Source organism: Cryptomeria japonica, chromosome 9 (assembly GCF_030272615.1).
Source record: "Cryptomeria japonica chromosome 9, Sugi_1.0, whole genome shotgun sequence".
NCBI lineage: Eukaryota > Viridiplantae > Streptophyta > Pinopsida > Cupressales > Cupressaceae > Cryptomeria > Cryptomeria japonica.
This window is the reverse complement of record NC_081413.1, coordinates 579,080,221-579,090,808: the sequence shown is the minus strand read 5'-3', so window position 1 is coordinate 579,090,808 and position 10,588 is coordinate 579,080,221.

Here is a 10,588-nt window from a genome sequence, read left to right as displayed (position 1 = left end):
ATCATAATTTTGAAATCCAACATGCTTACCTTTTTAAAAAGATTTGTTGAATGTTTGGTGTTTCTAGTCAGTTAAAACACCTGAAATTCAAAAGAACTGTTTCCAAACCTCGAGAAATAGGAGAAAGCTGAACACTTATTTCAGGAGATTTATACAAATCATGCATGTTTCATGCACATCGTTAAAATGCATGGAATTTTTATAATTCATTATCAACTTTTTTCTTTTTGGATTTTTCCTGTTAAAAGTTTTTGAGCAGTTTCTGCTTTCATTTTTTGGCGAATGATAGGCATGCCTTGTTAAAGTGCATGATTGATTAATTGCACTTGAAAAATTCTAGGATAAATCTTTAGTATTTGTATAAAAATTGGGAATGCTTGCATCATGATCTAATTTTTTTAAAGGATCGTTGAACATTAGTAACTCTTATATTAGCTTGATAGTAATAGCAAAAGTGAACATGAAATTGATTGCTTGATTGTAACATTGATAATATCCCAATTTGGATCATAAACATCATCAAAGTTGGTTGAGTTAATTGGATTTAATCAGACAACCAAATTGTTTTTGAGAGTTATGACCTTGCAAAACTGGATTTTTTAAACATTGTTTTTGATAAATAAAGCAGCGATAACAAGGGCGCTGACCCAATACAAAGCTGAACGGAAAACTGAAAAAGAGGAACCAAGAAAGGGTGAAAACCCCAAACAAACAAGGTTAGACAGGGCAAATAAGTCCACTATCAAACCATCGACAAACCAACCCAGCTCAAGAGTGGGTAGGGTCCACGCGTTGACGAAGGGGGAAGATTTTCCTTTCTGCCTGCGACACACAATTGTCCAGGCGACACTATCATTAGGAATATTCAAAGACGAATCAGGCGGGGGAGACCCCGCAAATACACTGTCAGACTGCTGCAACAAAACACTGGCAGCCTGATGTTGCAGAACCACAGCAGACTGTTGTTGAAGAAGGACAGAATTGCCAGTGGAAGAGTGAAGCTGAGGATCAGGAGCAATAGGTGTAGGAGCCAAGGGGATGGAGGAGTCTACCACAGTAGTAGCCTCAGCAAAGGCATCATCAACAGTAAGGGGCACCTCATCTCGAGAGGACTCAACCGAGATAGAGTCAGAAGCATTAATTGTCAAGTGATCTTCAGTAGCATCCTTCCACCATGTAGCAGTGCCTCTGCAGCAGGAGAGAGAGCAGGCTGAAGCCAAGTGTCCCGTTGAGAAGCATCGTCGACAGCGAAAGGGGAGGCCCTCATAATCCAGCAGTTGAGCCCAAGGCTTATCCCCAACCATAAGCACCACATCCCTGGGACGGCTAGAGATGTGTCAATGTCAATCAATAGGCGAGCAAAGGTAGAGTTTGACCAAGGGTCAACATGAAATTGATTGCTTGATTGTGACATTGATAATATTCCAATTTGGATCTTAAACATCACTAAAGTTGGCTGAGTTAATTGGATTAATGAGTCTGACCAAATCGTGCGTGAGAGTTATGACCTTGCAAATGCTGGATTGGTGCAAAGTTAAAATCAACAAATGGGAGGTATCTAAAGCAGATTTTTTTTGTCATTGTCTATCCAACACCCAGATTTACCATTTGATTGTATTTATTAAATAATTAAAAATTAAAATAGAATTAGTTTTTATTTTCTAACTAATTATTAAATACAGTCAATGGTAAATTTATGGTGCTGGATAGATGTTGCCGATTTTTTTTTTGACGGAGAGACTCAACTTCTTGAGCATAACTAGCATTACATTGGATTTGTTAGTAACTCCATGTTTAGATACTCTGGCAAACTAGTGGGGAAAACTAATACATTTTCTAATTATTTTTGATTGAGAGAGACTCAACTTCTTGAGCATAACTAGCATTACATTGGATTTGTTAGTAACTCCATGTGTAGATACTCTGGCAAACTAGTGGGGAAAACTAATACATTCTCTAAGTATTAGCTATAAAGAATAGTCATTATGCATTGCATATTTATATAACTTAAATTATGGAGAAAAAACAAAGAGCAAAATGGACCAATACAGAAAACAATTAACTTAAGTTATGAGTAAAAGCCAAAGCGAAAGATAAAGCAAAAGATAACTACGAAGTGACCTAAACATCAATCAAGATCACTAAGATTTGATGAAAGCACAAGTTTAATGCCTGGTTTAGATCCATGCAATCAAACAACAGATTCAAATGTCAAACTAGAGGGCATGGCAACATCACATGTATTGTAAGTCTTGGTAACACTGTTATCTATCATTGTGAAAGTGTTAGGCATAATGTGATCTTTGCTCTTATGGGACTGCTCAACACTAAGGGGGTGTAGTTGGACGATTGTGAGAGGTAGCAATAAGCTTTCTCTACCGTCAATATGCCAAAAGACTAGATTAACTTAACAAATGACACAATAATTGATTAAAAAATAAGTTGAGGGATTTTATTTTTTCATCCTTGATGTAGGTTTTTACGGACACCATGCCAACAATGTGATACTAATTGACAAATATTTGGTCCTATTTTTTATTTTTTATTTTTTTTTTCTTCTTTTATTTAATGTCAGGTTGTGTCAAGGCTTTGTCATATTCTCTATGCCAGGCTTTGTGTCAAGGCTCTATTAGGGGTCGCTTTAGGGTTGCATTGTATTACACTCGCAAATTTGAGTTAATGTTAAGATTATGATGAATTTACATTTGTGTCAAGGTGTAAAGGAATAAAACTAAGTTACACAAATATCTAAGGTAATTAAATGTAAATGAGGAACTGATAAATAAATTTCCATAGATATTCGAGCTGAGATAGAAATACACACCTTGTTAGATTTGGAAATAGAAATATAACAAAAGTAAATGCGCACCTTGATTTAGAGAAAGAGATTGATTTGATTATGATAGAAGATTAATACTAGGTTCCTAAAATTGAATTTAAGATGACTAGGATGAGAGGACCAAGTCTTATAAATTATAGATTTGTCTAAAAACGTGCTTCAATCTCATAGTTGTAGAATTGATCCCTATGTATATATTTATATGTTTTTTGTAGACATGAGTTTTGTTAGCAAACTTTTTGCATCTACAAAGAAAGAATAACTTGATGTTTGCACCTACAGTGGAATAACTATGTTGACAAGACATTTTGGAGCTTGTTTGTAAGGATCTTCATCTTAGAGAACCCTTGATTGATTGAATAATTGAAAAGAGTCGAAAGACAAGGACCAATGCACATGATACTAATGTGGCTACAATGATGCTAGGTGGTTTGACACTCAAGACTAGATGTAAATGGAATGCATTGCAATTAGTATTGGAATGCTCTAGTGCAAAGAACTACATTTTTGCCATACATTGATGTGGAAAGTTGAATATTGATTGATGAGCAATCCTTTTGACACATAGGTATCTAGGGGTTGCCCTAATGATGGATCTTAGTTTCTTGATGGATACAAATGACCTAGGGGGTGTCCTTTTATACTTGTCGTAGGCACACAATTTGAAAGTTTTGGCATGAGAGTTGACACATAATGACTATTTGGAATGGGGTTATGCTAGGTTTGGGGTTAAATTTAGATTTTGAAAATAACTCCACTCACTCTTTTAGCTATGTAAATCACCATGAGAATTGTCTAAGTGGGGGCTACTTTATGTTTGTGAAAGCCAAACCGAGTGTCTAAGGTCAATAAAAAAGAGTACAAGTGCAGTGCGCAATTTTCACCTTCACAAGGTTGTGTAAGATTATTGTAAGGTTTACGAAAAAAAGAATTTGTAGTAATCAATAACACATTTGTTGTGGGTGACGTTAGGCTTTGTTGGTTTTAGGTGATGGAGGCGATGTAGGTTCAAGTGAAGATGAAGGTGAGTAAGGATTAGATGGAGATGAAAACATTGGAAGCATGGTTGAGGCTACCGTTCTTGAGGAGTGGTGGCCTTTGATGTTAGGTTTGGGGATACTCGCTCTACTATGTGCTAGAGACATGGAGTTGTGTTGGTTCAATTGCACTTCATGTTAGCAATGGAGAGGAGGATGCTATTGATGGCGATAGGAGGTTTTCTAGCGATGGTGATCATTCTTTGGAGGTCCACATAGAGGAAGTCACCTATGAGGGACCTAAGGAGGATGGCATAGAGTAGTTCATCTATGAGGGTTGGTCTTCATTTTGCTTATGCTCTCCCCTTTAGTGTGCTCGATTAACTCAAAGTGGGTTTACTTTGGTTCTCTAGTGGTGGCTCTTGTTGTCCGCATTTTCTTTGTTTGGACATTGAGGAGTTGACTCTCTTCTAGACGCTTCCTTGGAGTGTGGTGGATGCAATCTTGTAGCTTGGGAATCCTTGGGTAGGTTCCTCTTTGGCTTTATCATCCTTGGTGGAGGGCTTCTTCCCAACACCCTCTTCCATAATGAAGATAGTGAGTTTCTTCTTTGTTTGGTTTGTTGACTTTGTCGCTAGTAGTATAGTCCTTATTGGAGTTGCTTGCATGGAGCTTTTGGTCCCATGGCTGAGGTTTTTTTGCATTGGGAGTAAAATTGGTTGTTGGGTGGACTTTTTGAGGTCTCCTTTTGCTTTTGTTGGCTGCCTTGGCAAGTGCTATGTAGTGGTAGACAATGTTTTTGATGAAAGAGGAACATGTGCCTTGTGCGTGGTTGGCTTCGAGCAGTGGAAGTCTTCTCTTTTGTTGGGTTTTTGAAGACATCCTTGAAAGCATTTGTGGTTTCAAATCTTCCTTTATTATTCATGTTTGGATGTTTAAGAATGAAAATATTGTTTTCGGCCTTTAGTGGAAGGCGTTCTATATGGATAAAGGTTTTGACAGTCCTTTCAAAATCCATTGCTTTAGTTATTTGTGCATTTAGTCTCTTTCGGCTGGTGGAGGCTTGACCCCTATCAAGGGGTGGGCCAATGAAGTCTAGCTGGTTTTTTTAGGGCTTTGGATTTGGTTATTGGAACCTATTTGGTGGTTGGTTGTTTGATTGTTGTCTTGCTACTAACTTTTCCTTTTTTTTTTTCATGAGTTGTGGCTTTCTGTTTAAGGTTTGGACCTATTGTGATATTTTGTAAAGGGTTTCGAGGCCCCTTCAAAACTTGTTTGACCCCTAATCAAAAACACATTTGTTGGGTAAGTAATTTTTTAATTTTTAATTTTTTTTTGTGGGATTATTATTATTTTAAAAATGTGTTTAATGAGGCTTCATTGTCCAATTCAAATCCATGGTGTGTGCATGTGTGTGAATACACATGATTGTAAAAGTAGATTCCATGAACCCAATTAAATGTTTCTCCACGAGAACCCCACCTATGGTTCAAAACCTCATTTCATGTTAGCTTATGCCCTAGGCTTTGAGGGAGTAGTTTTCCTTGTTGTTCATGCTTACTAAAGGAAAGCAATTGAGGGAATTATTAATATAATTTTTATTTCTTAGGTGATATTTATTGATCGAGTCTAATAGTACTTACTAAGATATCAATAACTTTTGTTCACATACTTTGATTAATTGTCCTCTTCATTTGTGCAACCTCCATTTCATGATTCACACTTTCCATCTATAGAGGATATGTAAAGTGTGCATGATTTTTACTAGTTGCATTGATTGGCATAGTTTTTCATATTAGACATGTGAAGTTATTTTCATTTGATAAGCTTACAACATGATATCCTTATCCATCATGTAGAGCAATATGTTGATTAGTTATTCGATAGGATTCAATAATGCTAGCATGACCAATATAAGGTACCCCAAATATTTTTGTTTTGAGAAATGCTCAACATTTGAGATCTCTAGGGGTATCTACATCTATTAATCATGATGTTGGTCATCACGATTCTAGATTTGGTTGTCAGAGCATTGTTGGATTTATTGTTCATTTCATTATGCTTATACTTTTGGTGTTGATTGTGTTACTCAATTTATTATTCTTGCTACCTTAGCTACTTTTTATGCATCTACTTCTACTCTACTTGATGTAGCTAACCATCTCAAGTAGATACTAGATTACATGGATAAGATGTTGGAGGGCTTGCCTACTATGTGTAAGACTTCATTTAGTTTGATGGAGACACTAATGTGTGCACTTTTGGATTATTCTACACTAGAGTAATAGATGACATTGTTGTTGGTAGATAATAGTTGAATTACAAGGATTTATAACACATTCATGATCCTATAGGTTGAGAGGTATAAAAATTAAACCTTTTGTACATTGATCAATATTCATATATTCTGGACAATTTGATACTTCACTAAATTTTCAAACATGAAATTTTGTGTACATAGATGTTAATCAACACATTCTTGCTAGAAAATTTGATGCAATACCTCATCATGATTTTGATCATGACAATGCTTGATAAGTGAGACAATACTTGTTATTCTTATAATGTATGTATTTGTATAAATTTTTTGAAAATTAATTACATGTGATTTGCATGCATACATATGTGTTTACACATACATACATGTGTGAATGTAAAGCAATTCAGATCCATAGCCAAGTGAGATGTTTTTTACACTATAAGGGTTTCTCTTCTAAAAGGCGAACCTTATAGTAGTATTTTCATGCAATGGTGATATATATTGTAAATTTTTTAATATTTTGATACACATTATATAGATTCATTTGTTGTACATATTTAATATGTTCATGAATATTGGTTTTTCATTTTTCATAATTATCTTATACTTTAGTTATGAATTTAATAGATATGATATTAGAGTATATTAGTTAGCTAAATAATTTATTAGATTAGATTAGGTGATTGAATTAATCATGATCAAATTCTATGTATTGATGTATGATTTTATTGAATTTTATATTAATTGATAAAAAAATATGTCAAATTTATATATGTTTAATTAATTAAAAAATAACAATATAATTTTTTCATATTACATAATATCAATATACATAGATTTTTGGATTTCGATTGTGTAACATTTTTTAACATCAACATCTTGGATCATATTCCATGATCCATTATTCTCAACTCTAGCTCTAACTCGTCCTAATGATGGATCATGAGGTATGATCCAAAACATTGATGTTGAAAAATATTACATAGTCAAAATCCAAAAATCTATGTACATTAATTAGGACTTATATCGGTTTATGATTTTATTTTAATTTTGTATCAATTGATAAATTTATTTCAAATTTATATTAGATAAGATTAATTAGTTTATAAATTTAAATGAATTATTTTTTTGAATAAAGGGGTAAAAACTTTATTGAAGAACAAAATCAAGAATTACAACAAAGAAACAGAGTCTTAGAGCCCCAAGAGGGGAACACAAACCCAACCCAAGAGAGAACCATAGTCTCAAGGCCCTAGGGGGGACCACAAGCCTAACCCAAAATCAGCCAGCTTCGTAACTATCCATATCCTCAGCAAATATCTTATGCAGGTCCTGACAATAATCCAGGGAGAGTTGCTCCCAACCTTCAACTTTCCAATCATCATCATGTTCCGAGGCCCACTTAGCCAAACAATCAACTACTTTATTCCATTCACGAGGAATGAGGATGAAAGACACCTTCTCCATCATTGAACTAATTTCAAGAATCTGGTGAACGATCCCTGCCAACTGCCAATGCACCCCACTCACCTTCTGCTCAATCAACAAGTTAACAATAATTTGCGAATCCGATTCGCAGATAACCTTCTGCCACCCCAACTCCAAGGCCCGCTCCAGGGAATAGAAAATTGCTAATCCCTCCATAAAGTTGTTAGATTGCCACCCTTTATGCACCGAGAAGAAGAAAACCGCCTCATCCCTACTATCCCTACCAACACCACCAATTCCAGCAGGGCTCGGATTACCCCTAGAGGAGCCATTAGTGTTAATCTTGATGGAGTCATCCTGAGGGGGCATCCACCTTCCCATCCTTTGAACCTTTTTCATCGTACGTCTGTTGCTCGTGACACATGCCGAGGCTGGTGTCATCTCTTGCAGACCCAACCTACTCACAATATCAACCTCTCCTCTATCCAGAGGAAAATTCACCACACATTTAGCTTCCACTGTCTCCCGAATCATACCAATGACTCTATTCCACACTTGCTGAACTAACAATATGGCCTCCCTAAAGATCCTCCTATTCCTCTCCAGCCAGATCTGCCACACAATGAAAATGGGCCCGATATGCCAAACAGTTTGGAGAAAAGAGGACAAGATAGGAGGCCTGCCCAACCTGCTCCAAAACTCCACCAAACAATCCGCGTGAACACAAGGATGCTTCCACACCCCCCACCAGTAATTCCAAATTAGCAGCGAGAAAGGGCATCTGAAGAACAGGCGTGAGGAATCCTCCTCCCCATTACCACACAAAACACAAATGGAAGGCCCAAAGAATCCCCTCTTACGAATGTTGTCCCAAGTAAGACATCTATTCAAAGCCAAAGTCCATGCGAAACAGTTACATTTCGGCCAAGAAAAATTATTCCACACCTGTTTCTACCAAGGCACCTCCCTCCCCTCCAATCTTCGGGACAACAACTCCTGGTAACCACTAGCAACACTGAAAACACCCTTAGGATTCAGGGACCAAGAAAGTCTATCCCTACCCTTAAGGGAGCTACAATGTCTATTGGTCAAAATGCCATACAACTTAGCACACTCTTCATCCATACCAGCAATCGACCATTCATTAGGAGCCTTCCATCGCTCCAGCTCCAAACGCCCACACCTATAAACAACCTTAAAGTCGCTCACCGTAGACCATCCTTCCTTCAGGAACCTCTAGCAAAGGTTCCCAAGATTGGGAAACTAATCAACGATGAGGGGATACCCATCCCAAGAATCGAACCAGAAAAGAACCTCTTCCCCCCTCTTACATATCCAAAAAAGACATGCCTTTATAAGAGAAGCCCCTTTCTTGAGAGTACTCCAAATCGAAGAACCTTTTCCCTCAAGCGGATACCTTGGGATCCTCTGCACGTATTTGCAGGCCAAAATCCTAGCCCGACCTCGATCTTGTTCAACACACCATCTCCAGTACAATTTAGCTGCGAAAGCCTCCCCAAATAAAACAGACTGCCTTAAACTGAGCCCACCCGACTGCTTTGGGCTACATACCAAGTCCCAATTGACAAGACACCATTTGTGGGAGGACAGGCTACCTGCCCATAAGAATTGCCTTGCCAGAGAATCCAAACCCTTTAGGAACCACTTAGGAGCCACTTGGAGCATACACCGATAAATTGGAAGAGCTTGAACCACCGTCTGGATCAGTTGAACCCTCCCCGCAAAGGATAACCATCTGTGTGTCCAATGTTCAACCTTCATGCAAAATTTGTCCAAGATACCCTGCCACGAATCCCTATGAGGGTTACTAGTAGAGATAGGAATACCTAGGTAAGTTAAGGGAAGAGAACCAACCTGGAATCTCAGGATATGAGCGATCCTCCTCTGAATATTTACTGGTGTGTTGAAGAAGAGAATGGAAGATTTATCCTCATTGATCAACTAACCCGAGGCGACAAGATAAACATCCAAAACATTGCGCACATTAGAGGCTTCTCTAATCTAGGCTAGTCCCATCAGGGCCGTGTCATCAACAAACTACAAATGGGATTGAGGATGTAGATCATTTCCTCAATTCCAACCTTGAATAATACCCAGACCCACATTATGCTTAATCAGCCTCCCCAGACCCTCAACTAGGAGAATGAATAAGTATGGGGAGAGGAGGTCCCCCTGGCGAAGACCCCTAGATGCACCAAACAACTCTGTATGATCCCCATTGATTAGCACAAAGAAGGAGGTAGACGTAACACAACTCGTTACCCATTGAATTCATTCAACAACAAAGCCAAAGGCCCTAAGGATCTTTTGTAGATAGGACCAACATACTCTATCATAAGCCATAGCCATATCCAGCTTAATAAACATAGCTTTTTCCTTGGAAGCTGTCATAGAATTAATGGCCTTAGTAGCAATGACCACACCATCCAAGATTTGGCGGCCTTCCACAAACCCACTCTTCCCCTCAGAGATGACATCCTCGAGCCATTTCTTCAACCTCTCCACTATCAACTTAGAAATGATCTTATAGATCATATTAAAAAGAGAGATAGGACGGAACTGGCCTAACTAGTTAGCCTCACACTTGGGGATTAGTGCAATGAAAGTCACATTCAAAGCACGAAACATCTGCTTATTCCTTTGAGACTCTTGGACCACTTCCAATAAGTCCAATTTCATAATATCCTAGAAATCTTGAAAGAACTCAACTGGGAACCCATCCGGTCTAGGGGCTTTTCCTTTCCTCATGAGAAAAACAATCATCTCAAGTTCTTCTAGAAAAATAGGACCCATAAGCTGCTCGTTCATCTCCCTAGTAACTATAGAAGGAATACAAGCAAAAACCTGATTCTCCTCTTCTGATTCCCCCTGAGAATCCTTGCTAAAGAGGGATCGAAAATACTGTAAAGTCTCCCTAGAGATCTCCTGCAAGTATAAACACTGTTCACCTCTATCATTGACTAGAATAGGAATAGAATTGCCATGTCTTCTTTCTTTCACTGAATTGAAGAAGAACACAATATTCTTGTCCCCCGCTTGAAGCCAATCAATACGAGGTCTATG